This window comes from Salarias fasciatus, chromosome 7 (assembly GCF_902148845.1).
Source record: "Salarias fasciatus chromosome 7, fSalaFa1.1, whole genome shotgun sequence".
Classification (NCBI taxonomy): Eukaryota; Metazoa; Chordata; class Actinopteri; order Blenniiformes; family Blenniidae; genus Salarias; species Salarias fasciatus.
In genome coordinates this window covers 20,417,976-20,425,466 of record NC_043751.1, presented here as the reverse complement: position 1 = coordinate 20,425,466, position 7,491 = coordinate 20,417,976, and positions in this window count along the sequence as shown.

Genomic DNA, 7,491 nt, shown 5'->3' with positions numbered 1-7,491 from the left:
CTTTTTGCAATTCAGAACAACACAATTTTATGTCACTTCAAACTTTTATGCACTGTGCTTAAGGACACGAAACGATTGATCATATTTCTGAAAGAATTACTTATAAGTGCAAACTAGGTCAATATTTTGTGCTTATCACGTTGGGGTCTATTCAACACAGCAATGCTTCTGTCTCTTGTGTCGCCACAGCAACTCTATCTAATCTCCCCTGAAAAGAACAAGAACACCAAAAAACAACAGGAGCGGCTGGGGCTGAGGCAGGAGTGAAGAGAAAATCAGCAGTAAAGATTTGAAACAGGAAGAGTGTGGCGTCAGTACAGGCGGGAGATAAGAGGACTGCGCTCCATACACAAACACAGGGTTTCTGTGGCTGAGTGACTCCCAGCTCTCCGGGCGCCCCCGCCGCTGCTGTCCTCTCCCCCCGCCTGGCTCCGGACTGCAGCCCGTCACCCAGCCCTGCACACAGCAGATCCAGGGGTCTGATACACCCTCAGAGACTCCAGGGGTTTTAAGGGGGGATTTTGGAGAGTCAAAAGGACTGACAGGCACTTTCCAACAGGAAACCCTGGGAAATGCCGACGAGACCTCGATCCCAGGCTCAATTTTACCTGACCTTTTTGATTAAATATCATTACAGATCAGCTCAGAGGCAACTGATCACCAACCAAAGATATCCAACTTCTTTAATCAAGTGGCCTCCTGTGCCCAGATGTGACGGGCACGCTTTAAAATTAAATCAACAAGTTCAATCAGGCAGCTAAGTCCTCCAGACTGCACTGTTTTTGATTCAACCTCAATGACTTGTAATAGCATGATACTGTGCATGGCTCCTCCAAAAAATGCAAACCAAAACAATATGGTTCCTATGTGGTTTACTTTTCCTGCCATAAAAGAAAAGAAAAAAACTGATTCATCTTGGTAGCAGTGAAAGAATTACAATTCAACACTGGCGTGACACAATGGTGCCGCTGTATTTACATACACAAGCAGGATCACATACTCCTTTCCGACACCACAAAACCGCTATCTGTTGCAAGCATGCTTCAAATCCTATTATCGGAAAATCCTGAGTCAAATATCCTCCCATGTGAATCTCACAGGGCCATCATTCAGCAGGCCTGTGTGTTATGACAGAGAGGTATAGTGAGAAAAGACGAGCAGCACAGCAGTGAGACCAGCTTCTGCAGGAGACCGAAAAGCTCAGGAGCAGAATCCTATCTTGAGCAACAGCATTTCCAATCATCTTCACCGAGGTTTTTTTTTTATTTTCCTCACAGCTTGGAGAAAGAAGAGACTCTCAAACTCGTCCAGTGCTGCAATGGAACGGCTGCAGTTTGGAGACTCAATTTGACAGAATTTCTTTGTGTGTGTGTGTGTGTGTGTGTGAGAAGTGAAGATGTTGAGAACAGGGTTAAAGGCTGGGAATCCTAGCAGGGTTAATAAAAGTAGCCTGTGGGGCTCTGTTTTTCCAGGCGCTCTCTGTGATGTTTGAATCTGAACTCAAACAAGCCTTCATTATGTGGCCGCAGCCCTGGAGCCCCCGGTGCTGGGAGAGAGGCCCGACCACTGACAGCCTCGGTCTTCTGGTGGATGCAGACGCCTTCCCTTCTGCTATGTCTATTCCTCTCTTCACTCCCCCCCTTTCTCTGATCCCTTTCTTCACACTGCTCTTACTCTGTAATCCTGCACTCCCCCTCTCTTTCTTCTCTCAAGCAATTCTTTCCACCTCAATCCCTTTTCCTCTCTTCCCAGTTTTTATTCCTCTCTCCTTGATGCTTCTCTGACTTCTCCTCTTCCCTGCATTTTTCCAATCAACGTGCATGAAGGACAGCTTTTAAACTGGACCTGGAAGCCTTTAATCCGCCATCTTTGTCTGTGGCTTTAGTTTGGTATGAATTGTAGCTTCTTCCTGTACAGTGACAGCTGCCAGACATGTGCGGCTATACGCCTCAGGGGGCGCTCATCATGTTTGGTGGTCCACACAATGCTGACTCCTGCATAAAGCAGACGCAAATGATTTTTTTATGACGTATACTTGTCCATCGTAGTGAAGAACAGTACATCATAATCTAAAATTGATGCTTGAGAAAACAGCCACGCTGTTATCGTTAAAGCACAACATTTTCGTTGGCCTGGTGTGGGGCTGCAGATGTTGTTTCATGGAGCAAAGTGCAGCAGAGAACCCATCATACTCTCCGAATCTTATTTCTGAGTGCACGGTATTGCAGAGCAGTTTACACACTGCGACTGCGTCATGAAGGTTTTCAAAAAAAAATTTAGATTTAAAGAGACTTAGAAACTCTGGACAGGAAGTTTCCTTCAGCCATCGATGTCACAGAGATGAAGCACACGTTAGTTCATAGCTATGCTGAACCGAGACGCCTCCTGCAGCGAAGAGGGTGATTGACATGGAAACACCCAACACTCTCCGGGAATCCCAAATGCGTGTTTCATCAAGTGGTGTTGATAAGTCAGCATATTCTGCCACTGAGGATCCTGGGAGTATCGGTGTCAAAGATCTCCCGCCGTGCCGGGTCGAGCATCAGTCTATTACGAGGAGCCTTGCTGATCTCTCCTGTGGAGAGCACTTGGGATAGGTCAGCTGAAACCAAGGGTGAGAACTGCTTTAGACTCCAGGCAATTTTAAGTCAACACCACTGAACAGTTTGTCCTGCTGGGAGGTCAGCTGTCCTCACTTCTCTGTGACCCCTGACCCCTCACGTCTCGCCCCTGGCACTGCGCTGTCTGCTCTGCCCTGACGATCTGTCAGTCTGCCCGAGCCACTCTAACACCTCAGCGCTGTCTGTGCCAGAAATGCATTTCAATGTGAACTGATCCCGCAAATTGGTTAGAGGAGTTAATCTGATCTTTATGCTTTTCTCCATATTGATATACATCACATTAGAGACATTGTCGTTAGCATACCCGGGACTAAGAGGGGGTTGTTCTCACACTTGGAGTCAAACATGTTTTGTAGGCTGAGCAAGCCTTTCAAAAGCTGTTTTGTTTTTCAATCTGGGGGCGGGCAGGATGTCTGACAAAGATTTCATTTCTTCATAAGGAGTGGGTGATTTCCTTTTGTATATAGAGACATAGCTATGTTAGCACTTACTTATGTAAAGCACTGTCTGCACAGGCTGGAGTCAGAAGCCCTCGCCTCACAGATAAGAGGCAGACAGTTTTGTGCATGTGTGTTTTTTTTTCCGTGCAATTGAGAAGAGTGCTTCAACTTCAGTATATTTCTGCAGCGTTATGAGCAAGGGATCGACTCTGAATATATCGGAGTGTTGTGACTGAAAATAGGAAACATGACTTCAGCATGGCTGCAAAATACACCTGCGTGTACCGAGAGCTCTGAAACCAGGCCAACACCTCTATTATGGAAAGATCTTTGTACCAAAATAAATCCAGTGTGTCCAAACATGTTTATACCACATGTTTGATCAGTGTAATTAAAAAAATATATATTGATACAAATGATGAATATCGATGAAGAAAGTGTTTAGTTTGTAATACAAACATAAATCCTTGCAGTACGTTTAAGTACTGCAAATTCACTGAACTGTCTTGCAGGATCACTGAATAATAAGATAAGAATCAGATCACCTTCTGTGTGTAGTAGTTAATGCATTTAGGATCAATAAACTGATGGCAGTCAATTTGCTGAATGAGTAAGCAGTAATCAATATGACACATCCATTTTAAATGAGTGTAAACTCTGCTCTTTCTCCGTCATGTAGAATCTCATAAAAAAAATGCCCCAGAGTTCCTGTTTGGCTAAAGATTTGTTAGGTCTGGAGGGTCAGACAGGGCTGGGACACTCCGGTCTATTGATCTGCACCCCCGGCTCCTGCATGCAGGCCGCCGCTGAGAGCAGGTCTGCCGACCTTTTCTTTATAGAGCCGGGCAGATTTGAGTGGTGCCGCGGCCCGGCGGCTGGGATGTGCAGTGAATACAGTCTGCGCAGATAAACAGTGCCTTGTTTAGCCGTGTCTTTGCCGCTGCTGAGCCAGCTGATAACAGCGGCGGGAGGGCAGACGGCCCTTGGCGGCACTGGACAAGGCCCGGGGAGGCAGACACTCTGGCAACAGCAAACCTCCCCTCCCACGCCTCTCGCTCCGCCATGGCCTGGATAAACTCTCCTCTTTTCTTTTTTTTTTTTTCGTCAGTTTCAGTGTGAAGAACTATTGCAGCTATATGTCAGAAGTGCAAAGCTGTCAGCAAAGTGAGCGAAGAAAAAAAAAAAGAGTAGCATCAATTTTCAAAGCAGTTAAAATTGATCAGAGATGTAGAGGACTATAGCAGTCATGTTCACACACACACACACACACACACACACACACACACACACACACACACACACACACACACACACACACACACACGTCTTCAAAAAACACATCACAAAGAGTATACGACTGGCTTTTCCAGTCAACAAATATGACTCATTCTCAAGAAAGAAACAAGGTTATACTAGGCTATGATGGTTTGAAACCACCTAATGTGAATACCAGATGGAATTATAGTCATTTGAGGCCCCGCAAGACTTTAGAAATCTGAAAAACAAAGTTAGCGTGTAGATACGCGTACTACAGGCCTTCGTTACAGAGAGGAGAGATGGGAAAAAACTGCTCCCTCCCCTTCAATGCCACAAGATTTTGTCTCAATTGTCTTGGCCCATCACCAGGCGCTGGAGTAATTGCAACAGTGTGGCATTGTGGGGAATACTTTGCATTCCTAATTTCACAAGGAAAATTGCCCTCCCTTTTAAACAGTAACCTGCATATAAAACATTTCTAAAACGGTCTTGTTTCCACTCTGGCTCTCAAACAATCCAGTTATGCTCGTTTGCCCAGAGATGAAGACTCGACTAAATATTCAGCTGCAATAATGAATTCTACTGTTTGGAGTAATGAAACGTGGAGGGTTCGTGGGAGTTTGTGGCTTCAGTTCATGAAAGCAGTGGTGGAGCAATCATAGGTTACAAGCGATTACAAGAGAAAAGCCCTAAAGATGGCAAGGTGAGGTGTTTCAGATTCATCAGTCTGTTGATAGGCTAAAGGGAGCTTGCTTGCTTTTATATCAAAACTTAGCACGATGAAGGAAACGATGAAGAAATACAAACTGGACGAAGTCCTTCTGTTTGTGACAAGTTTCTCCCTTTCCCAATTCATCATTTCTTATAACCCTGCTGATAGCCCAGAAATTCCACAGGATCAGCAATCAATAATGGGGGAATGTTCTGCCCAGGCACCCCGCTTTCAGGACCACCCCGCCCCTGATATTCCCAACTTAAGGGGCTACATCTGTTTTTGATTTCCTTGCCTCCGTGCTACAGTTACACAATCACGATCAAGTGAGCTTTCTCGAAGGCAGCAACGCTCACAAATACAGACGAGGACTCTGCCAAAAACAACACAAACATACACCCTTTTATGGCACACCAAAGGAATGAAGAACAAGATGTCACTGTGATTACCGAGCGTGCTAGATATGTTTAATAACATGTAGCTGGAAGTAAGAATGTGCCCAGAGGGTATTTTGAAATCAATACTAATGCTGAGAGAATTTTTATTTTTTTTTTTACATCAGAACATACACTATTAAAACCAATAGTGAGGATTTGATTCCTTTGCAGAAAGTACTCTAAAACATCTGGCCAGCTCCCTTCAAAATTAATGTCATGAATTTGGCTCTATGGGAAATTCACTTCACTTCAGCCTTTATGGGAGAGATGAATAGTAATTTAGGCGTTCTACACAACAGTGTGCATGAAGATAACTAGCAGCAACTCTTGGCTGCTTGAAAATGTATACATATTGAAAAATTTGACTCCTTTATGGTGTATTGAACGCTTTAGTAAACACATGTATTTCTAGCAACTGTGATTTAATGAACTTCTTACAGGTCTACAACATAGCGCAAATTGGATTCATTAAAAAAGGTGCATTAAGGAGTTTGCACGTTTTATGCGAAACAGCGGCCCCTGCAGGCCTTGGGCGTAATGCAGCTTAGTGAAACACTCGTGCCTGTGGCTCACGTGCACGGAAGAGGGGAACTCCTTCCTCACTCTTTTAGTAGCGCTCGAGTAAAATGTAAGTTTCTTTTACCTGGTGGAGTCTGTGCTGGAGCTGTGGCAGTGCTAGAAGCCAGTCTTTTCTTACTTTCTGGAAGATCCTGCTCAGTTGTTGCTCACTCAGCATCTGGCGGAGTAATGGCGGACAAAACGAAACCTAACTAAATCAGGGCAGCCGGAGCGCGCATTACGTCATTCCTCTCAAATTCTCCCCCAAAAAATGCTGGTGCCGGACCGGCACTGCAACTTTCAAGCGACAATTTAGCGCTGTTAGAGGTACTTGCAATGAATATGTCAGGGCACATTGTACACATCATTAAAATGTGTAACATATTTATGGTGGAAAATAAGTATTTTTAAAGTTGTAAAACTCCTTAATGCACCTTTAAATTTTTCATATATCTAAAAACATTTACAGGGTTTCCAAATTGTCTCACAGTGGTTCCAAGGTGTAGTGCTTGAATTAAAAAAATTTCCAGCCAAAAAAGTACATGTAAAAATGTCGTTAATGACGGGAATACATTTCATTGTTGTTTTCATGAACTAAAAAGTGCCAGGAATGAGTAATGAGCATTCACTCTGCTAGTCAATACTTTAACCAACAGCTTCTGCAATTCTTCTATGAACTCCACATTCCCTGAATGACTGCTGGACTCAGGGGAGACTGTATTCATATTGTCAACAATTCTGTATTGACTCATATTGCTATCTAACATTAAGGTTGTCCTGATGACTTGTAGCAATGGAGGGAGGACTTCATTCCAGTTTGAAGCTAAACATATGGAATATGAGAGCGGCTGTGACTCAAGATCTGGGATTCCTGCAGTTACACTGATATGCCGAGTTCTGATGTTTCTGGAGTGACGGGAGATATTTTTCAATAATAGCCCGTGTACTTCACTCACACCACGTCTCACGCTACACCAAACAAGTGTGACAATCTATATGTGGATTCTCATCAAGAAAACTGGAATCACTGACGTTCAGATAGAGATCTCTATCATCCAGGGCTGAAAGGAACACACAGCAAAACAGTATCCATACATTCAGTGATTTATTTAGACGTATTACATAACGTGAATGTTTTACTTCTGTCGTGTTTGACAAAGTAATGTGGTGACCACATTTTTGTTAGTTTTCCTTTCTTCCATTGTGATCCCATGCAAGCATTCCTTTGGCTCTTTGCACAGCTACGCCAGTTCAGACTGGCTCAGCTCTGCCAAGGACCAACACTGCACAGTTGGTTTATGGCATTCTGTGATTCTGTTAAGCAACCCGTTATAATTATCAGTGCAATTAGCTGATTCACGGCATTTTAACGCTCTGCGTGAACATTGTCAGACTTCTGACAGTCAGTGTAAAGGCCCTCTGTTCATGCACACTTTGGAGAGCTTGTTTTTCCCCATTGCAAGCAC